A 23,720-nucleotide genomic window follows, 5' to 3' on the forward strand; every position below is an offset into this window, starting at 1 on the left:
CACTCCTAGAAAATTTAAAAGAATAGAATTCATACAACGTCTGTCCTCAGATCACAGTGGAATTAAACCAGAAGTCAGTAATAGGAAGATAATTTGAATATTTCAAAACACATGGAGATTAAGCAACAGACTTCCAAAAAGCATATGGGTCCAAGAAACAAAATCTCAAGACACGTTTAAAAATACTTTGAACTAAATAAAAATGAAAACACAACTTATAAAAATACGTGGGATGCAGTAAAAGAAGTGCTTAGAAGGAATATTCTAGCATCCCATGAAAATATCAGAAAAGAAGATAGATCTAAAATCAAAGCTTAAGTTTCTACCTTAGGAAACTAGAAAATAAAGAGTAAGTTAAATAGAACAAAAAAAAAAGCAGAAGAAAAGAAATAAGAATTAGAGCAGAAATCAGTAGCATTGAAAATAGGAAATCAATAGAGAATATTGATGAAACCAGAAGCTGTTTCCTTGAAAAGATGAACAATATCAATTAGCCTCTATCCAGGCTAAGTAAGAAAAAGAGACACTACAAGTTACTAATATCAGAAATTAGAGGGGCATCACTACATGTCCCATGGGCATTAAAAGGATAATAAGGAAATACTATGAACAACTCCATGCCCACAAATTTGATAACTAAGATGAAATAGGCCAATTCCTTGAAAGACACAGTTGCCAAAACTCACACAAGAAAAAAAATTAATAATCTATCTGAATAGGCCTGTATCAATGTAAAAATTGAAGAAAAAATTAATAACTTTCCAAAACAAAAAGTACCAGGCCCAGATGGCTTCACAGTAAATTCTATCAAACATTTAAGGAAGAAATCATATCAATTCTCTACAATCTTTCTTTCAGAGGATAGAAGCTGAGGAAGTACTTCCTAGTTCATTTAATGAGACCAGTATTACCCTCATTCCAAAACCAGAAAAAGACATTACAAGAAATCTACAGACAAGTATTTCTCACCAGCATAGATACAAAAATCAACAAAACATTAGCAACTCAAATGCAATAACATTTAAAAACATATACATACATCATGGCCAAGTGGGATTTATTCCTGGTATGCAAAGCTGGTTTGGGCATTTTTAGTCAAGGCAGTTTTTTGTTGTTGTTTATTGTGAGTGTATAGCAGTGAAAAATAGGACTAAGTACTAGTACCACGATGTTGATTCTGCTACAGCCAGTATTTTTACTCACTATTGCTTTTGTACATGTCAGCTCAGAGAAAGAGGTAATCAACATCTTAGTGTTACTATGAGAATAGTTTTGACTTTATGAACCTCTTGCAAGTGTCTCAGAGAACCCAAGTACCCTGCAGGTCACATTTTGAGAAATCATGCCAGGTAAGCTCCTGACACTTGCTGACTTGAGGTAATGCAGCCAAAAAAAAAAAAAAAAGGCCAGATCTTCAGCTTATAGAAGGTTGGGGATTTTTTTTTTTATAACAACACATCTACAATACTATTGGTAACTAGTTGAACTTACACAGGAGGTTTGTCTTCAGCAGCTGCAAGATGAGTTGATCTTCTGCACTTGCCTGCTGCCATCTTAAAATTGTATATAGAGGCATTAAATGGGTTCAGTCATGTATTTGGTCAAGTGGGTAAAAGAGCCTCCAACTGTGATTGCCCAGGACCAGCTCTCAGGTCAACTGACAATCAGGCTCCCTTGATGACCTCCTCCAACAAAATAAAGTGCAGTGCTGGAAAACAGGTCAGGGTATCTGAAATCAGATTTGAAGTAGTGGCCCTGCTGGCACCTATTAGCATTTGTTTTTTTTTTTAGGTAAATTGCTAATCCTTTATGCCTTGATTTCTCCACCTATGAAATGGAAAGTGAGGCACAGAAAAAGGTAAATTATTAAACTACAGGATTAAAAAAATTATTCTACTATCCTTATGAGATCTGCATTATTTTCATCAATTCTCAGGTTGACAAATGGTGGAGCAGAATTTAAATAAAACATTTTAAGTGACAGTCAAGCCTAGATCTGAAATGTATTGCCTAGAATTATGTAGTGGAAAAGAGAATCAAATGCTAGAAACCACCATAAAGTTTCTTTCCTCCACTGTGTGTTTCAGCCTAAGATTGTATTCCTGAGTATTTCCTTCTCAGTTGAATGTTTTCTGACTAAACTTGGTACTCAGAGTTTCTCAGAAAACTCTTAACTGGAGTTACTGTCCTTGAAATATGCTCTTTGCTATGTTTATAAGCACAGCTCTCTTTGATCACAAAGACAACTCTATCATGATTTATTTTCAAAGTGTTTCATTACCATTAATTATTCCACGGAGACCTTTTGCAGAAACAAAGATGTCTGAAAAATGGCAATGCCTTTGCTCAGCTGCTTTTATGATGATTTACTAAGTCAAAACAAAGCAGAAGCTAAACTAAACTAAAAATAATTTTTTTTTCGTTTCCACATTTTCATCCTTCCGTAACCATCAGAAACTTTTATTACAACATTTAGGCATCACAACATGTGGGAAAAAAGAAGATTCTCCCACAATTTATATTCATCTTCCAGTCACGGCACATGAAATAGGTGACACTCTTCTCTACCATCTCAACCATCTATTTGTTTGCTCATTATCCTACTTCAGCAGTTTTCAAATGTTTTTCTTTTTTTTTAAAGCATCTCTTTATACTCTAAAGAGTCACTAAAAATCCCAAAGATTTTTTGTCCATGTGGATTATATCTCTGGATATTTCCTGTATTGAAAATTAAAACTCAGATCACTTAAACATTCTTATTAATTGAACACAGTAATAAAAAGCATATATTATTTTCATGAAAAACAAACGTGCTTTTAAGACACGGTTTTACGTTTCTGAAATCACTTTTTTATATTTTTGCAAATTGCTTTAATATATGGATTAATAGAAGTCATTAGGAGTCTTACATATTCTTATATCTGCCCCTGTATTAATCTATGGTGATAAACAGATTAGGTAGCCTTTGGGAAATCCCACTGCATGCTTCTTAAAGACTAAGAGTAAAAATGGCAAATTACATCTTTGTCTTATTTAACAGCTCTATTGAGATATAATTTACATACCACAGTTAACCTGTTTGAAGTGTACAATTCAATGTTGTGTGATATATTTTCAAAATTATGCAAGTCACTATAATCTAATTTCAGAACCATTTTCATCAATGCAAAAAGAAACCCTACACCCATTTTCGGTCCCTCTTCATTTTCCTCCTCACACTACCTTGCAATGATTAATTTTCTTTCTGTCTCTATAGAATTGCCTATTCTGGACATTTGATATAAATAATATAAGATAGGTGGCTTTTTTGGACCAAATTCTTTCATTCATCCTACTGTATTAGAGGTTCATCCACGTTGAAACATGAGCCACAACTTCATTCCTTTTTGTTGTCAAATAATATTCCATTCTGTGGCTATACTGCATTGTGTTTATTTATTTATCTTTTGAAAGGTATTTGAGTTTTTTCCCCTACGTTTTGGCTATTGTAAATAACTCTGCTGTGGACATTAGCGTACAAGATCTTGTTCAGACATATGCTTTTATTTCTTTTCGTTAAGATACCTAGAAGTGGAATTGCTGAGTCCTTGGTAACTATATATAACATTTTGAAAAACTGCCAAGCTGTTTTCCACTATTTTACTTTCCCACTATCAAAGTACAAAGGTTAGTTTATCCATAGTCTCAGCAACACTTGTTATTACCTGCCTTTTTATTTTAGCCAGACTAGTGTGTGTGACATCTATAGTTTTGATTTGTATTTTCATAATGACTAATGATGTTGACCATCTTTTCATGTACTTACTGTCCATTCCTATATCTTCTTTAGAAAAATGGGTTTTAATCTCTTTTTCCATTTTTTAGCTATTTGCCTTCTTATTGTTGAGTTGTTAAGAGTTCTTCATATATTCTGGATATCAGTTCTTGTGATGGTTAATTGAATGTGTTAACTAGGTTGGATCACTGTGCCCAGATTTGGTAAAACATTATTCTAGGTGAAGGTATTTCATTGAATAATAGTAACATGGAGTTGGTGGACTTTGAATTAAGCAGACTACTCTTCATAATGTGAATGGACCTCATCCAATCAGATAAAGGCTCTAATGGAACAAAGACTGACCTGTTCTGAGGAAGAAAAAATTCTGTCAGCAGATTGCCTTTTGGACTCAAACTGCAGCTCTTTTCTAGGTCTCCATCCAGCAAGCCTACCCTCAATTTTGAACTTACCAAGTCTCCACAGTCACGTGAGCCAGTTCCTTAAAACAATTCTCTTTCTATAAACACACACCCAGTTGTTCCTGCTCTTCTGGAGAACCCTAACTAATACAGCATTTTATCAGATACATGATTTGCAAACATGTTCTGTCTCTGGATTATCTTTCTACTTTCTGAAACAGTGTCCTTTGAAACACAAATTTTGTTTTAACTTCAACTTATAAAACTTCTTTTTATTGTTTATGCTTTTGGTATCACATTTAGGAAATCTTTGTCTAATCCAAGTTCATCCAGATTTACTCCTCTATTTTTTTTTTTAAGAGTTTTAGAATGTTAGCTCTTACATTTAGGTTTATGATCCACATAAAGTTAACCTTTGTGTATGGTGTGAGGTAAGTGTCCAAATTCGTAATTTTGCATGTGTTATCTAATCGTCTCGGCAATGTATTTCTCCCTTCAAACTCACAGAAATGGTTCTTGAACCACTCTTTGAGAACTTGTGTCCTGTCTCTAAGCATCATCACACTGCAGCAATCACCTAAGTGAAAACTTGGCATTTAGAATCTACTTTAGCACGTTGGCTGTTCAGCCTTACACAGATAAAATATTTATCTTGTATTGTCTTGGGTAAAGGGATTTAGAATAATGACCATCTGTAATGTTATTTGGCAAAGAAATGAATTCTTATAGACTTTCCTAGACACAAGATGAAATTAGATTTTTTCCCCTCAGGATTTCAGTCTGCAAATCAGGAATAAGACTGACATTTTTCCTGGGACACATTACTAGGGAAAAAAATTCCCTTCTCTTCTAAATGTCTATGAACTAATTTTGTAGCCCTAGAATTATACCAATGTTATAGTTTCCTGCCTTCACTTTCTGTAAAGTAAAAGCCATGAAAAATATTTTCCTTTGAGATTTTCTTAGGGCCGTATGAACTTTGACCTCATTTCAGGCTTATCTTAAAAAAAAAACAACAAACAAACAAAAACAAAAAACAAACTCCTGAAAAGGCATGAATAAAGTCACCAATTTCAAATACTTGCCTGATATACCAAGCACTCAGATAGATACCTAAATTGTACATTATTTTAATTAAACCTGAGAATAACCTTTGTAATCAGTATTATCCCCCTTTAAAAAAAAAAAGAAAAAGGCTTTAGGCTATCATTCCTAGAAAGCTATTGTACTAAAACTAAAATACTGACCACAGAATAATTCCACGTAAAAATGAGCCAAAAGAACTACACCGAGAAAGAAATGAGAAGAGATAATACTCATTAATATGGTTTATTTCAAGTAAAATATGCCTGAAATTGTGTTAAATGAGATGGGCTTTGTCACTGACATAAGAAAGCATTTTCTGAGGTAGGGACTTAAGGCAAGTTAGAACACTTGAAAACCCTGAATGCCTTAGACTCTCATATGTTTCCTTTCCTATCACTGCTGATTACAAAGATATTTGCATGTAAATAGGAATTTTCTTCTGTGTAATCAGCAGGCTGTTTCCCTCAGTTTGCTATGCATGCTCTCACCATGGATCCTTTTTTCCTCAGTAATCAACTCAAATATCACAGACAGTGGGCTATGACATCATCAAATAATCCAAGATTAGAAACAGTCATGAGATCAAAAAGGGGGAAACACTTTGTGTACAAAGTCTCAAAATCTGCAACAATGCTCACCTTGAAGTGTAGGAGATTCTGATGGCTTAATGAGGTTTAGTCTACCATATGATGTACAATCATTATAGTGATATTAATATTAATATATGGATCTGATGCCTTCCCCAAGTCAAAGAACTATACCCTCAATAAATATTCAAATTTATCCTTTCTCTTCAGACCTCTTATAGAACTTAACTGTACTCTGCTGTGGAATTTCTCTCTTCGGAAGAATGTCTATGTGTCAATCTTGTGTTCTAGTCAAGTAGTGGGATAACTAGTACAATGTAAGACTAGTTATTTTTTAATATTCTAAGGCATACAGTTGGGTATCTGCCCCATAACACTTGGTAAATAATCACTTGTAGATTAAGTTAACAGAACTATGTAGTATCAAACAGCTCAGTGGCTCAGTACAATTTGATTCAATGCCTGTTTTCTCACATGAAACTATGTATAAGCCATAAAGCTAGATACTCCACAAACATAAAATGTGCTTCCAGGAACAAAGAGGAAAATAATTATTCTGGCAAGTCAACTGCATACGAATATCTTGAATATACACACATACTTTTTTTTTCAATATCAAAGTAGGATTTTTCAGAAGAGCCAGAATGAGGGCATCAGCATTCAAACATAACAATTCTTTTTTTTTTTAATTTTCAGAGCTATGAAATAAGGATGACTGTCAGAAGAAAAATATATGCTATGAAAAGAAACTGAATGAATGATTGCCTCTTCCTATTTTTTTAAGAAACAAACTTTTCATATTTGAGCAACCTCAAAAACAAAATATTATTTTAAATTACCTTTCACCAGTTTTAAATGGTCAGCCCTAATTCTTTTGACTATCAGTTTACACATCCAACCGCTTACTTGACATCTTGACTTGAATATATAACAGATACTTCAAATGTAAGATGCCCTCCCCCAAATCACAGAATTCTTAATATATAGCCCCAAACTTGTTTCTCCTGCTAAAAAGGAACTACCACCATAAACTCAGCTGTTTATGCCAAAAACATAAGAGTCGTCCTTGATTCTTGTGCTACCTTCCATTTCTAATTCATCATAATATGCTATTAGTATATGAAAAATACTCATTCATATACATCATGATTTTATCCATTATTCTGTCTACTTCCTGCCCTTTCATCTAATCACTGCAACAGAATCCTGAGTTTCCTGGGTTAAACTGTTCAAGTAGTCTTAATTTTCCTTTTGTTCATTTGTATGTTATAAATTTCCATAAGGTAACTATTAATTTTAGTGAAATTTTATATTAAAGTAAATTATTATGCTAGAAAAGACTACACAGAAGCATAACGGGAAAAAGAGTGATTTGCAGATGCACATGTGAGAGGCACCGTGTTTGCCTGGGGTCTCTCACTGGCTATGGAGAAGTATTCTGAGTTTTTAAATGAGACACTTTTAGTAGTGTATGTGGATGGAGGAGGGTGAGAGAAGCATCTTCTTTGGATTTTTTAAAGTAACTTCTTTTTCCATCTTTTATTAAACCCGTTTATGTTGATTGCTGTGTAATTTACATGGAAAAAGGAAATGATTCATAGTCCATGAGTGCTTGCATTCATTTTTTAAAATCTTAATTGTCAGCAGAATTGAGTATTCTCTGCAGCTGGCTCTTAGTCCTGTGATGAGAGACATTGCAACCTAAAAAGAAACCGTGACTTTGAGACCAGACAAGCATGGAGACAAATCTGACAACTGGGTAATATGTCTCTCTCTCCTTTCCCATTTCACTCACTTCCTTGTTTCAAACTTTCCTTCTTTCTTTCTTTTTAATAAGTATTGACCTACCACCTCATTTTATAATAAAACCTGTGCCAGGAACCAAGTATAAAGAGGCAAGTAAGAACATTCTTCATAACCTCACAGATTTCTAGTTTAGCACGGAAATCAGATAGTTAGGGGAATACTCAGCATGTCAAGAGATAAATAAGATTAACTCTGCCTAAAATGTGAGGGAAAGCTTCAAAAGAAGAGGAAGCATTTGCGCTCAACTTGACCCATCAAAGGAGGTTATCTCCCTGAGATACATGGCAGGGTTTCATGAATATTCTTTTCTTAATTATTACTTTTCCTCTATAAGTAACATATTATCCTGGGAGATTTTTAATACTTCTTTCTTGAGAATTAGGTTTTAAATTAAATCTGAGAAAATCATGTTGCAGCAATTTAATTCAACATACATCCCTGTGTCTACCATTTCAGGTGATGAGGGTGCTACAAAGACTAAAAATACATGTGCCCTAAATTCTAAAAACTTGCAGTCCTGTAAAAAATGGATAAACATGCAAACAATTTCATTAGTTAGCAGACTGTGATTAAGTCTATTACAAAATTATAAACAGGGCTACATAATCATAGGAGAAGAAAGACTAATTCCCCTCAAAGGATCATAGAAAATTTTCCAAAAATGATGGTCAATTTAGTTCTCGCTATTGGTTGCACTTTGGTGAGTAAATATGTGGAGACAAAAACTTCATAAACTGAATATACTCTTAGGTACTTGGAAATAGGGCAAAGAACAAGAGGAAAAAAGGAATTCAGTTTTAGGGAGTCTAGAGCTTGTAAAATCAAGAAAGGGGTCCTTAAGAAAAAACAAAAATAAAACTTACAAATAAAAATTAAGGACAAATGCGAATTTTTATTTAGAATGAGAAGAAAACTGTAACAAATTCATTTTTATAAAAATTGTCAAATATCACTTTTAAAGAAAAATCACACTGGACACTAAAAAAAAGAAAAAAGGAAGAAAGACTTTTTTCAAGACTATTGCAATAGGGAAGAGAGATTAACCCCATTCTGCTGAAAAGAAAAAAAAAGGCAGAAGGATTTTTAAATTCTGGGGTGAACTAGTGAAAAAGTAGGGAGGTTGGTCAAGGTGATAGGTCAACAGGTTTGCTAATTGTTGCTTAAGGAAGTTAGGCTCCTACATCCTCACTGAGACTGGCTTTCCTGACGTTTGCATTTCAAATGAATGGCTCCTATTTCTCCTTGAGAGAGAACATTCCTAGATGTAGAGGATTTATATCTCAAAGGAGCAGAAAAAGAATTTACAATTTCAAGTTTCCTAAACTAAATGTTCTAAGAAAAGGAAGACAGGAAGAAACCTGTCTGAAGTTTAGTCAAACTGAGAGAATGTTAAGGCCATCATGTTCACGCAAAAACCATCAAATCCAGAAAAATAAAGTAACACATATGTTAGTTAAATTTCTTATACATTTGTGTACCATTATTACATTAGCTTTGATTATACCTCATGTGGCAACAATTGATATAATTTCTTACAAAAAAAATTCAGCTTTCCCATCAGCAAAGTTGGCCAAAATAAATTATTATTAATAGTTTAAAGACATTTATCTCAGATTTATAACTTATTATTGGTAATGTCAGGAAAATTTTATGATGGCTGCCAAATTTAAAGAAATTGCTATCAAGTTTCTTACCTATGTGAGCTGTAAAATTTCACAGAATTCAGGTTTTCTTGTGCCACAAGTAATTCCAAATACTGCTTGAATAACACTCTTTCACCAATTTGCCAACAGTGTCCTTGCTGAAGTTGTATACTTTGAGTTTTATATTATTTTTGTCAATGTTAGTATTTCATGTTAAATGAACAAGAAGCTAATAAGAATCTGAATAGTGTGATTAGGCAAGGACAACTCCGGTCAGTGGAAAAGCAGAGCAAGGCATGGTCTCGTAGAATCCACTTTGGCTATTGTGCGGTGTGTCACCTGAGCATGTGCTTGAGAACACTAGTAGAGCACGATGAAGACTGGACAGACAAGGACCAGGCATGGTTGGTTCATGACAGAAGTGCACAAAATATGTTTACAAGCTAAACTTAAAAACTCCCTCAACCTTTAAATTCATTGAACTGAGGAACCAAAAGTCATCTAACAATTTACATAGGGACAGTGATCTCTTTCTTTTCTTTTTCAAACAGAACACAAATAAATTGCCAAGTTGAAATGATAATTCTGGAAAAATCATTTTAGGAAGACTAATTTTGTTACTGAAATCACGTTTTTTTAAATCCCATCAGAGAAAGTGTTACAAATATATACGGGGCAGATAATATTGTTGCCTTGCGAAGAAAATAGGAAAAAAAGAATCAGATAGAAGAAACAAAAGGAAAGTTAATTGAAAGCTGATCTAGGAGTTAGTTTGAACAGAGTCCCATTACCACCTCTATCACTACGCCTTTGCATATATATAAGGAAATAATTTCAACGAGCGTATAAAACAGAATTTGCATTACATGCCATCTAAAGTGCGTTCCAATTCAGTGCTTGAAAGGATAAAATGCTGCAAATTGAACACAGCTGGAAAAGACCTACAGAAAGACGTGAGATAATATTAAAAGGGGGCTTTTAATGTTACTGAGGTAATTACTTTTCTCATAAATGCCATGCTTTTCCAGCACAAGGAAAGGATGACACTGCTCGTTCTATTCATTGTTGAAACATGATTTATCACATTTCACTTATGAGAGCCTCATATTTTCTTGTCATGTTTTGACCATGATATTTTCAGGGGGAAAACGATTTCACTTTTCAATTTAAAAGTAGTGTGCAATCATACTATTCTGTACATAAATTAAATATCACAACAACAAACTTGGAATAATTAAAGTTGACTTGTTTTTCTTCTTTAACCAAACTACACGAGGGGAAATTAGAAGCTAAGACTGAAATACCTTCATGTTGTCTGGAAAGAGTCATATTTAGAAAAAGGAATGACAGTATTTTAACTTAACCAAATTCATTATGGTTTGATTTATCAAAACAATGCAGTGCGTAATAACTTAAGTATCTTATGTAAAATTAAAATCATTTTTCCCAAACTACGTTCATATGTAAAAGAAATTGCATTTCTAATCAAATAAGGAATAAGCTCCTCAAATATGTAAAAGAAAAATGGCTTCTGATTAGTATGAACTACTCAAAACCACTGGCTGTTCTAATCTTAAGGCATATTCTCCCACAGTTAGAGGTAGTTTATAAGTTTATTTAAGAAGGTTTTAGGTCTGTCATTTCTGCTTTACATATTGAAGCACATTTTCTATCCAAGTGCACAGTCTAGAATATTAATAATATTTCACAAGTTGATAATTTAAAATATAAAATTATTAAAGTCATTAAAAATTGATTATAAAATAAAATTTAGCCAAACCCTCTGCAACAAGAAGTACCATCAAATATTAATATTACCATTGGTTTTATAAGTTGGTACAACCTTCCTGGAGGGCCAATTTGGCTCCATATATCTACAATTAAAATTCATTTACTTTGTATTCCGGTAATCTCATTTCTATGAATTAATCATAAGGCAATAACTAGATACACTTGCTAAATATGTACACAAAACTTTTCATCCCAACATTTAAAGATATGACAATATTGGATGAAAAGAAATTGTTAAACAATGGTGAATCTTTCAAAATTTGGTATTACTTAACAATAATTAGAAATGAAACTAGTTATATATATGAAAATATGTCATAATACTTACCACGATAGTTTTGCATAAATTATCAAATGTTATGTTTCATTAACTCATTTTTGAATATGTTTTAAATGTACATAGAAAGATTTTGAAAGGACAGAAACCAATAGATATACCAATTGATTAGCATCTTATTTAAGAGTAAAGCTCAACATTAATTTCCAAGTGCACTGTATGTACTGAAAAATATTTATGACTGAATGAATAAATCAATGAATACAATATATAAAGACAGTCATTAGACAAGGATGTGCATTCCCAGCCATATTGTTAAACATTTTCAATGACAGTCTTATAAATCCAGTAAGTGAAAAAAATGCAGTAAGAAAATAGAAAAAAAGAAAAGAAACATAAATGAGAAAGGAGAAAAAGAAAACTATAGTTATTTGCAAACTATAGTATTTCATACAGAGAAAACACAGGAGAATTAATTAAAAACTTAAAACTATGTATCCCTTTTGAAGAGTGCGACTAGGATTAAATTTATGGAAACTTATAGCTTGATATGTAATACAAATTATATACAAATACTACATATGGCAATAAAAGAAAATTAATGGGAAAAAAGATGTTTACACTCAAAATGGTAATAAAATAAAAAATGAAATGCCTGGAAACATATCCTACAAGTTGAGTCTAGGGAATATATAATTGGAAACACATAATTTTCTTGTAATACATTAAAAAAAAGGAGGAACAAGTTAAGTAATCTATCATTGCTGTAAATGGGAAGATTTAATATTTAAATACTTATACTGATAAAAATATTTAAAATAATTATAGTATTTCTAATGGTGACATTTTTGCATTTGAAAAAAACTAAGGTCAGTATAAAGGAATCAGGTCAAAATAGTAAAGACAATCTAGAACAGAAAGATAATGAACGGGACCTAAAAAATTAGATGGTATATTATATTGCAAACATAAAATTATTTTAAAAGTACAGTGCAAATTCAAGAGTAGGCAAACAGATGAATAAAAAGAACAAATAGCAATCCAATTAATATAAAATGTGGTATGTAATAAAGTTAGCATTTTTAATATTTTTAATATTAAAAAGATGACTGTCTAGTAAAGAATGATGAGATAGTAATTTTTTAAAAATATGAATTTAAATTAGCGTACACTTATATCACAAGAAATTTCAGTAGGCTGATCAACAAAAAAAGCAGCAGAAATTGTACTGGAAAAAATATACATAAATAATATACATAGTATTGACGCCAACATGGTATTTTAACATAACAGAGGAGGTTAAAAATAATGTATATTTTTTGAATGTCAGAAGTAATACATTGTTAAATAACAGTGGAAAAAAAAGTCTTCAAAAGATAAAATGCAAAAAAAAAAAAAGATAAAATGCACACAACAAGCTAGAAAATACTTAAAAGACAAAGGGCACGATGGTGTGCTGGAGCTGGCTCCATTGGCTCCCAAGTGCCTAATGTGCTCATCTTTCCCCAACTCTGCTTTCTTAAGTGGTGTGAGGTTGATCGCTTGAAACGGACCACAGCGGGATTGATTATACCACAGAAACTGGCAAACACTACACATCAGGGCCCACCTTCCAAACCTGTTTACTACTACGTGCACCAGTGTACTACCACATATGCATTAATATAAATGTGCACAGCGTAACATGTGGTAGAAGTAGACAGTGGAAATCAGAAATTAAAAAGATGAGGTGCAGGGGGAGAAAGAGAGAGAAAAGCAAAAGAAAGAGGTTCTGCATCATTAAATACTAAAATACTTAATTATGCTATTATCATAAAAGGAAAAACATAGCCTTTTTGTATTTTCTAAATGCATATAATTTGTGTCATAAGAGTAAGAAATAATAAGTCATTTTACTTCTAAAAAGTGCATATTTGTTTTATCAGTTTTATTTCTAGCCAAATCCATCCTCTATAAACTGTTAGAGATATGAGAAAACTATGTATGTATGTATGCATATACCGCATATTTTTTAGGAAATTTATTCTAGCCATATTCATAACAATGAACTGTTAATGCAATCTACATATTACACATTAGGGTATTTGTTGATATGGAAAAAAACATTCATACTCTATGGTTAAGTGAAATTAAGGACAATTAAATATTTTCAATTAAATACATTTGCTTGATTATCTGCCCTCGTTGTACATCTGACCCCAAACTCTACTAATGACCATGGAGAGATTTTTTTTTAATATTAAAAATACTAATAGAGAAAATAGTGGAGACAAGAAATTGGAACACAAATTGAGTAATGACTAACAGCCTACTGTAAAATGCAGAAACATAAACTGATATTATAGTAAGCCCAGAAAGACTCAGGAGTTAGGGAAATGATGTCATAAGTCAAGAAATAAGAAAATAAGGTTCTAGGGTAGGGATATAGAGCACAGGAGAAACACTGGGGAAATTTCCAGGGAAATAGAGTAAAGTGTTTGCATAAAAAAAAAGACATTATCTAGAAAGTAAAGAGCTAAATATAGAGGAGGTAGGAGGGTATCAAAACTGAAAGTGGTTGCCTCTGTGAAATGAAGACAAGCGTGGATAAGGAGAGAGCTATTTATTTATTCTGAACCTTGAAGACCTAGCTGGCATTTAAAACCAAGGATTTCTATCTTTGATAAAAATTTTAAAACTAAAAGCCTTAATCAACAAATGTTTAGCAAACTTCATCACCATTGATATGCCTGATAATTGTCATTGCCTCTGTAGTGTTGCCCTGCTTTCGCTCTTGCCCTTTTTGTTTTTAGAAGGGATCTAGAGTGACTCTGTAAATACATGTCAGATCAAACATCTCTAACGGCTCCCAAGTTATTGAGAGTCAAGGTGAAGGGGTGCAAATTGGTTTGCAGGGATCCAGCCACCTGTTACATCCCCAGCCTCAACTCTGCCACTTTCTCTCTGACTCCCTCTCCTCCAGTTACACTGACCACTCCTGTTAAGTGTGTAACGCACATGCACTTGACACATGTTCTCCCCTGATGGCCACAGAGTTCACTCCCTCCCTCCCTCAGTTTTGTCCTGACTCCTCTCTCCATGAGGTCCTCTCTCACCTCTACTGTACCTTGTAACCTCCCACCACTCCAGCACATTTGATATCCCTTCCTTGACTCATTTCTATTCATATCACTTAACTTTCATCAGTACAGTTCATCTGGTCCTTTTTTCCTTTTTCCTTCAGATAAAACATACTGTCTACAAGAGCAAGAATTTTTCATTATTTTGTCCTCACTGGCCAGAACAGTGTCTGATACAGAATTCAGTACTTAGTTATACATTCAATGAACAGTTCTAATAGCTATAGATTTAAGAATAGTTATTCAGCAATGTATAAGAAGTAATTTCTGTTTATTTCTCTTATACAATTATAGGTATTTTCTCATTATCTTATGTTTTATCTATAAATAACATATGCATTTGTAATAAAAAGTTATATAAAATTAACATTAAGAATAAATCTACATCAGCAGAGTCCTAAAAAAGAATATATACTGATCTATGTCTTAAGTAGAATATGGAGACCAAATACAGAACAAATGAAAAGAGATTTTTTATGTGAGAGTTAAAAATTTCATTACAATGCTAAAAATTAAAAAAAATAGTAAAAGAAAAGGCTTTCTAACATTAGTGTAACAATTTACATTGTGTATATTGCCATCTGCCTGCTTCCTTATGCACGTACATAAATGTACATAATGATAATGGCATTATTGTTGTTCTAGTCACTACTTACTGATCACTCTCTGTTTTCCAGGTCTTCTGCTAAATATTTTATGTGCACCCTGTGCCTTAATCCTGACGACATGATGTCGGCTCTATTAATTTGCATATTTCAGATAAAAACTTAGATTTTAGAAAGCTGTTTGCTTCCAATGAAACTACATTTCATTAAGTCTAATTACTATATCATTAAATTTTTCTTATTTTTGAATTCACTTAGCTATGTAATATGTTTCAACTTTAAGAGGTCTAGGCCCCAAGTCTTTTACTTCTCCCCAAACTCCGCTTTCTTTACCGCTGTCACCAGCAAAGTCCGTTAACAATTCCCGGGAAATAAGAACAGAATCCAAATAGAATAAAATAAAGTCTAACCTTTTTTTTCCCTTTGTGCTTAGTCTCGCTCACAGCAGCCGCGCACTGAGGCCTCACCCCAGACCACCTCAGACCGGAGTTCCCGGAGCCAAAAGGCTGCGCAGGACACCGCAGTTCGGGGGTGGAGCATGCGCAGAAGCCAAGAACATGGCCCTGAGAGTCAAGATGGCGGCGGGGGCGGGCCGTGTGCAGCGACGCTGCGTCAGGCGTCAGACGTCAGACGCCGTGCGTGGCGCTGCACTCCACCATGAGCCATGCAGCGGCGCCCCAGGCAGAGGAACGGCACCCTCGTCCCTGCTGAAGAGGAGTCTGAAAAGTAGCCCCGCAGAAGGCACCTTATGGGAGGAGCTACGGTGTTAGCTCGCACCTCTGCCTTCTCTGATTTAAGAATAAAGCTTTCCGTTGCTTTGAACTGAACACTGTGTACTGGCGTGAGTCACACTGGGCGGCAGGACGCTCCTCGAGGCCCAGCTCCGGAGGGCAGGTAACACCTCTCAATCTTTTTATTCAGTGAATGCCAATGTATATTTTCAATTGCTCCGACAATAATCCTGGAGTCACTTTTGACATTTAATTGCCATTCTCATATCAATTCCGTTGCCCTACCCTCAAAAAAATCCGCAATCTTGTAACCAAGCAGGAGTCTGTGGGGCCTTCCCAGGACAGACTCTCCCACCCCCATATTCCGCTGCAGCTCCTCTCTGAAGTACCTAGATAATAGTGTCTCATGCACACTTCCTGAGCTATTTTACAAAGGCTAAAACCACCAGCAGGTGGAAGAAATTTACTTGATGATTTGAGCCTCCCCCCAGACCTACTGTTGCCTAAGGATTAATAATGTCAACAGCCCTGTTCTCTCACCATCAACCAGTCAGAGAATTGTGCAGGAGCTGATCACATACCCTGTGACCTGACCTGACCTTTAAAAATGCTTTGCTGAAACCCTTCACCCTTCTGGGAGCTTGGGGTTTTAGAGCACAAGACACCCATCCTCCTTGCATTGGCGCTTTTACAATAAATGCTGCACTTTCCTATGCCACAAAAATTTACTGCCCGCGGGCAGGGAGACCCAAGTTTGGTTCGGTAACAACCTAACGACTTCTCAGTTTGCCACTAAGCCACCAGAGTCCAAGTCTCTTGATTTCAAATACCATGACCTGTTTTACACTAATTACTGTGCTTTATTTTGTCGTAGGAGGTCACCGAGAGGACGTGAGCTCCGGTTGACCTGCCAGCTGGACACTGTGAGGTGCTTCTCCCCCTGCCCTGCCTTTGAATATACAGCCCACCACATCCCACACCAGGAGATGTTCCCAAGATGCAGCCCTGAGAGAGTAAGGTGGTGGTGTGGTCATCTGGAGCGAGTAAGTGACTGAAGCCCAGTTGAAGCTTCCAAATAAACTTTTAAGATTCTGGCGAGCACTGCAGAGACGTACCCCTCCTCTTACGTACGGCTGCACAAGAGAAGCTTGGTATGTAAGTTTCTTGCTTATTTTTTAATTTTTCTCAAGACACAGAGCCATTCCATCACCGCTAGGCGTTCTCTTGTGGCCCTGTTGGAGCTTCACCCACCTCCCTCCCATCCCTGCTGTTACTGACCCTTTCCCACCTGGTGGACCCCTCAACTGGGTCCTTTTCTTGCGGTGCAGCCCTAGCCAGTAGAAAGAGGCCCGGTTCTGCAGAGCAGAGCAGAACGCTTACTTGTTGATCAAGCAATGAGGAAGGGAGAACTCTTGCTCTGAAGACTTCTTGTGGAAGGAGGGAAGTGGAAGGCTTTTATGGGGTAAGAGGTGGGGATGCCATCAGAATTTGGGTAAAAAGGCAGTGATTTCCAGGAACAGCCGAAGCTTATGCAGTCCTTCGGGCTCCCTTGCACAAGGCACCAGCTGTGCCTAGCAAAGTGTAAGTCCCCGCTTTGGGCAGGAGATCCTAGCATGGTAGTGAAGCAAAGGCCACCTTTGGGCACTTTGGGTCTCATCCACGCGGGCGCTGCCCTCGTGGTCAGGCTGGAGCCTGTTCAGGGCAGTTGACTGTTACTGCCTTGGGCCTTTTTGGCTCCGGCCGGTTCTGAGGGTTTGCTTAGGTGGCCATCTGCCTTGGCCTTTGTTTGTGTTAAAGTAGCACAGCTGTGGACTTAGACTATTAGACTGTGGTGTGGAAGGAAAAAATGAAAGTAGGTTAGCCTCTGGTACAGGTGTGGGTCTCTTCCTGGTGACACTACCTCTTTCTTAACTCTGGCAACCATCAATCTGTTCTTTGTTTATATAATTTTATTTTAAAAATATTATGTAAATGGAATCATACAATCTATAGCCATTAGGAATTACTTTTTTTATTCAACATAATTCCCTGGAGACTTATCTAAGTTGTATGTATCAATAGTTTTTTTCCTTTTTATTGCTGAGTAGTATTCCACGATATGCATGTACCATAAATTTGTTTAACCATTCACCCATAGTAGGGCATCTGGATTGTTTTCAGTTTTTAGTTATTACAAACAAAGCTGCTATGAATACTTGTGCACAGGGTTTTATGTGATAAGTTTTCATTACTCTGAGCTAAAGGAATACCCAGATGTAATTTATGAGTGGCATGGTAGTTGCATATTTAGTTTTATAAGAAACATCCAAACTGCTTTCCAGAGTGGCTGTACCAGTTTACATCTTCACCAACAGCGTATATGTCATCTAGTTTTTCCAAATCAGTGTCAGCATCTGGTGCTTCACTATGTTTAATGTTAGCCATTCTGATAACTGTGTAGTGGTATCTCATTGTGGTTGTAAATTTGCATTTTGCACAATGGCTAATGATGTGCTTTTTTTGCCTTTTGTATATCCTTTTTGGTGAAATGTCTATACATGACTCTAATTGTATTGCTTTTTTTTTAAACTGTGGAGTTTTGAGGGTTCCTTATATATTCTAGATACTAGTCTTTTGTCAGCTATCAGCTGTGTGGTTTGCAGATATAGTCTCCAAGTCTTCAGCTTATCTTCTCATCCTCTTTAATAGGGTCTTTCATAAACAACACTTTAAAACTTTTCCCTAGCTTTATTGAGATATACTTGATATATGACTTTGGCAAGTTTAAGATGTATAATATGATGATTTTTTACACATATATATTGGGAACATATTTTTAAGTTAAATGAGGTTGATTTATCTGTTTTGTTTTGTTTTGTTTTTTCCTTAATAGATCATACTTTTGATGTTATGTCTAAGAGCTCATTGCTTAACTTCTGGTCATGAGGACTACCTTTTAAAAAATTTAGAATTTAATTTTTTTATAAGGTAGTCCTCATGGTTTTACTTTTTTTATGGTTTTACATTTTACTTTTGTATCTATGGTGCAATTTGAGTTAACTTTTGTATGTACTATGAGGTTTAGGTTGAGGTTTATTTTGGGGCATATGGATGTCCAGTTGACTCAAGATCATTTGCTGATCACAGTGTTCTTTCTCCATTGAATTTGCCCTTGCAACCTTGTCAAGAATCATGTGGCCTTTTTGGGTTTGGGACCTAGTTCTGTATCCTCTATTCTGTTTCAATGATCAGTGTGTCTGCAAACTATCCTTTCATCAATACGACATTGTCTTTATTACTGTATAGTGAGTCATAAAATTAATTAATATGACTCTCTCAGTTTACTCTTCTTTTTCAAAATTTATTTAGAAATACTAGGTATTTTGCTTTTCCAAATAAATTTTAAAATGAACTTTTCTATATCTAAAAAATATCTTGCTGCAATTTTGACTGGAATTTTATTAAATCTCTACAATAGCTTAGGGGACAATTGACATTTTTAATACATTTACTAACTAGTATATTTACTAATTAAATTTCTTATATACCAAACAGTGTCAATTCTCACTTGCATACTAAACCTGTCACCTACCAATCTGGAGTGGTCTGCCTTTTTTTGGATCTCTCAGTTCTTCATGTATGGGGGTCATTTTGAATTTTCACCTGGTCAACCCCTGTGGTAGTGAACCAACAACCCCGCTTCCTCTCTAATGACTTTTCCATCTCATCTTTTCCAGACACCAAGATTTGATCTGCTCTTTCACTTCATCTACTACTACTTTTTCTTTGCTCATTCCACACAGCAAAATCAGCTTAATGAGTGAATGTAATACCGACTTTTAATTTAATTTTTACTGACTTAATAGGCACTAAAAAACTATTAAGTTTTATATATCTGACTACTAGTGAAGCTCAACATTTTTTAATGACGTGCATTCTTCAGTGTTTTCTTGTGAGAAATATCTTCATATAGTTGTTCTGCTTTTTGTCTGTTAGAAGCGGGATATATATCTTACCATGCATATAAATTCAGTGTTCAATAATAGCCCTTTGTCCTATTTCTGCTCTACTTTTAACTTTTTATTTTAACTTTTTTTCAGAAGTTTTACTTTTTAAATGGAATGTTACTTAAATATTTTTATTTATTGTATAAAGTTTAATGCTAAAAAATCACTTCTAATAGAGCACAAAATCCATTTTATTGCCAATTAAAATTTGTCACTTTTAAAAAACTACTTTACCAGTAAGAAATTTTTTGCCTATATAGTATAAGGCATGAATCTGAACATGTGTCTTTTAAATTTGTCATCAATTTTGCCACCACCTTATATTAAATTTTACCCATATCATCATAATATTGATGTGTTGTATGTGTGTGAAAATATGTGTATTGACTATATATTATTAAGTGTTTTTAAGTGTATATGGCCTTCATATTATTCAAGTTTATGTTTTTAAAATTTAGTTTTTCTGAATAGGTCACTAAATATTTTAGTTTTGGCTAAAATAAATGGGATTTATGAGTCTTTTTTTTTTATTTGAAATCACAGTTGATTTTCAGGCTGATTATTTTATTTATTCAGAGATATCTATGTATTTATCCAGTAAATATTTATTTTGCTCAGACTTTGTATTAGTCACTGTTCTTAATATTGAGGATATTGCATTCCACTTGGGATGAAAGAAACAACGAAGAAACATCATAGTATCAGAGAATAATAGTGGTGGCAAGAAAATGAAGAAGGATAAGAAGAGAGGAATTCCAGGTGGGAGTGTTTTGAATACAGTGATCAGGGACAGACTCTCAGAGGTTTTCACAATTTGCATTTCATTTCTAACATTTTAATTGGAATTGTTTATCGTTTATTATTATTATTATTATTATTATTATTAGATATGATTATCATCTTCCTGTTTGGTTAACATGCTGATATAGCTAATGGATCTTCATTCTGTTTCTCCTACCTTTGGCTCTTTTACATGACCCAGATTATTTCAGCTTAATAAGTGTAATTTATTAATTGTTAATTTGCCACCTCTCCCTAAAGTGAGGCAGAGTTCGTAAATTATTGTGCTGCTCTTTTTTTCTGAACTTCTTCTTTTGAATTTTTTTCCTTAAACTGCTTATAATTTTTTTGCACTGAAGGTGTTCTGAAATAATAATGATAATAATAATAGTAATATCAAATAATGATGATTTAAGTATTTGCTAGACATGCTTTTGAGTATTTCATATTTTTTTAAAATCAGTTAACCATAAAATACATTAATGGATGGCATCATTACCCCAGTTTTACACATGAGGAACTCAAGTCACAGAAAAGTGAAGTAACTTAAGATAGTGTCAGTTTCTACACTACTGTGAATATCATATGCTAAATGAAGCATCGACACCTGAGAGAGTAATTTTTAGTTCCATTCTATACTTCCATTAAAAATGTAGACTATTTTAAAATATAGTATTTTTAGGATTTAAAATTGAGTTTGGAAAAAGATCCTTACACAATCTATTTTAACATTCACTTTAATAACCATTAAGATAGGTTGAAAGTAAGGAAAGGAAAGGAAAATTTAAAAATGAAAAAAATGAGCTCAAAAATAGTTTTAAAAATAAAGAAAGAATCCAGGAAAATATCTAGTAACTCTAAAACCAACCAAACTCTATTAAGGACAATGTATTCATTTTGCTTTTTGACATTATTAGGTTTCACCTCATAAAATGAGTGCTTCTAAAAAAAATTTTTGAAAAGATAAGGAGAGGAATAAAGCACTCTTCATATTCCTAACTTAAAAACAAATTGCTTAAAACAGCCAGAAAACAGGTAGCTATTCTCTACTGTGTGGCTGTAACTTTTTGATCCATGTAAAGCATTCCCCTCTTCTTTATCTTTCCACATTCGTTTAGGATTTTCATTCCCAGAAAACAATGGTAGTAAATAGAAATAGAAAGAATGACTGGCATTAATATGTTACATCCTGGGAAGAGTTTCAAGTAGATTACATGTTTCCAGGAAGGCAGAATTTTTGTCTGCTTTATTTATTGATTAATTCCTATTATTTAGCGTATGAAAGGCACTAAATAAAATTTTGAGTAAAAGGTATAAAGCAATGTAGGTGGTGTTGGAAACATGGAACTGTCAGCTGTAAATGATGGATTTCAGTATTTCTTTGTTCTGCACTAGAATATTAAGCCAGCAACAGTAGAAGCCTTCACCCTTGAAGAGCAGAAGAGGAAAACAGTCTAGGAGTTTACATCCAACAGCTCTCCATATTTAGATCTGTGAAACAGTTTTAGCTTCTCGTCACTTCAGCCAATCCTCATATCCATTTCCACAGAACAGCAATGGCTAAAGTTCAGTGATCAAGAACAAATGAAGGAAAAAAGCTAGATGCAGTAAACAAATACACTGGAAAAATAATTCAAAAAAAAAGAAAACTATATTAAAAACTCAGAAAAACATACGTATTGAGTTCTATGAATTTAAAAATGAAATTTTTCATATTTTAAATATAAGAATATTTATATTTTTCCTCTATGAAACAGAAGCAGAAAATTATAAGAGATTCACAATCAAAATTAGAAGGAAAAACAATAGAAAACTAAAAATGCAACTGCAGAATTAGAACCACTTTAGATATAGTAAAGCACCAAACTGGCAAAGTGGCAGTTTGAATCAGTGGTAGAAGAACATCTGAAGAACACATTAAGAAAAAAAAAAAAAAGTTCAGAAAAGCACACAATAATAGATTTGGAGACTATGGCTGAAACTGAGGATACTCACTGGAGTTATTTATATGTTAAACGTGCTCTCTGGTTTAGGGAGCTGCTTTTTCTGTATATTGAATTTGCTGACTCAAATTAGTTCATTTCCTCATGTAGTTAATAGACTTGGCTTACGATCTTTTCTTTGCTAGGTTTGATTGTATGTCCTTGTGTGTATATTTGCTTTCATGGGGGTGTTTCTTACTATATATTTCTTGTGGGAGTTCCCAGCTGAAAATTGAAGTTTAAATTTACTTCTTTATAGGCATCAGGCTTTGTATTTATTCTGGTCAACTTCTGAATTCATTCCTTGGCTTGTCTAGAACAATCTACAAAGAAAGGTGCTCTAAGAACTTATGTAATACCTTCTCATAGCAGAAAGGCTAGTTGATGGCATCAACTTAATTTCCATTACAAAGTGAGCTCTCAGTTTCCTATGATGATCATATATTTTACTTATAATGAGAATTTAACAGGAAATATCATTTTAAAATATGTAGGCTAGTCCCTCATTTTATAAATATCTTAGGAAAACACATGATAAAAAAGTAGTCATTTCTGGTGGTATGATTATGACACATCTAATGATTTATTTTTACATCTCTCCATTCTTCATAAGTTCAACAAATATCACTTAATAATTATTTTAAGTACACATTTCTGTGCTTTGATCAACAATTCCAAGTCTATGAATACACTTCAATAAAATTTTTGGTAACTGTGTCAAGAATTAATTCATTCAACAAGTATTTATTGAGGTTTACTAAGTGGTGACCACTGTGATGGTAGCTGAGATACAGAGGTAAAGAGAGAGAAAATCCCTGTTCACATAAGATTGCAAAATGGTGGGATAAAAAGATAATAAACCAAAATGCAAATAAATACTCAGTTCTATTTCTAAAATAGAGACATGTAATGCAATGTAAAAGTATAAAATAGGCCTAACTAACTTGGCCCAAGATTCATCTATGTTTCCTTTCAAGGGATGTCATTTAAGCTGAAGATTGGTGTATGAATAGGAGTTTCCCAGGAAAATCAAATGACCTAAACTGGTCATTTGATTTTTGAATAATTTGCCTAAACTTCTCTGTCCTAATCTATAAATATATGAAACCATATGTTTAATCTATCTAGTGCACAAAATTATTGTGAGTACT

General features: G+C 34.1%; 1 long non-coding RNA gene across 3 annotated transcripts in view; it reads right to left on the bottom strand.

Annotated features, from left to right (window-relative positions):
• The window catches only part of LOC140700247 (uncharacterized), a 147,013-nt gene extending 131,375 nt beyond the window's left edge, over positions 1-15,638 (bottom strand). For all 3 annotated transcript variants that reach the window (XR_012078611.1, XR_012078612.1, XR_012078613.1), the window contains exon 1: positions 15,501-15,638. This is a non-coding gene — a long non-coding RNA (uncharacterized lncRNA). The remainder of the gene's footprint in view (positions 1-15,500) is intronic.
• Between the last annotated feature and the right edge of the window lie 8,082 nt (positions 15,639-23,720).

This window comes from Vicugna pacos, chromosome 12, assembly GCF_048564905.1.
Source record: "Vicugna pacos chromosome 12, VicPac4, whole genome shotgun sequence".
Taxonomy (NCBI): Eukaryota; Metazoa; Chordata; class Mammalia; order Artiodactyla; family Camelidae; genus Vicugna; species Vicugna pacos.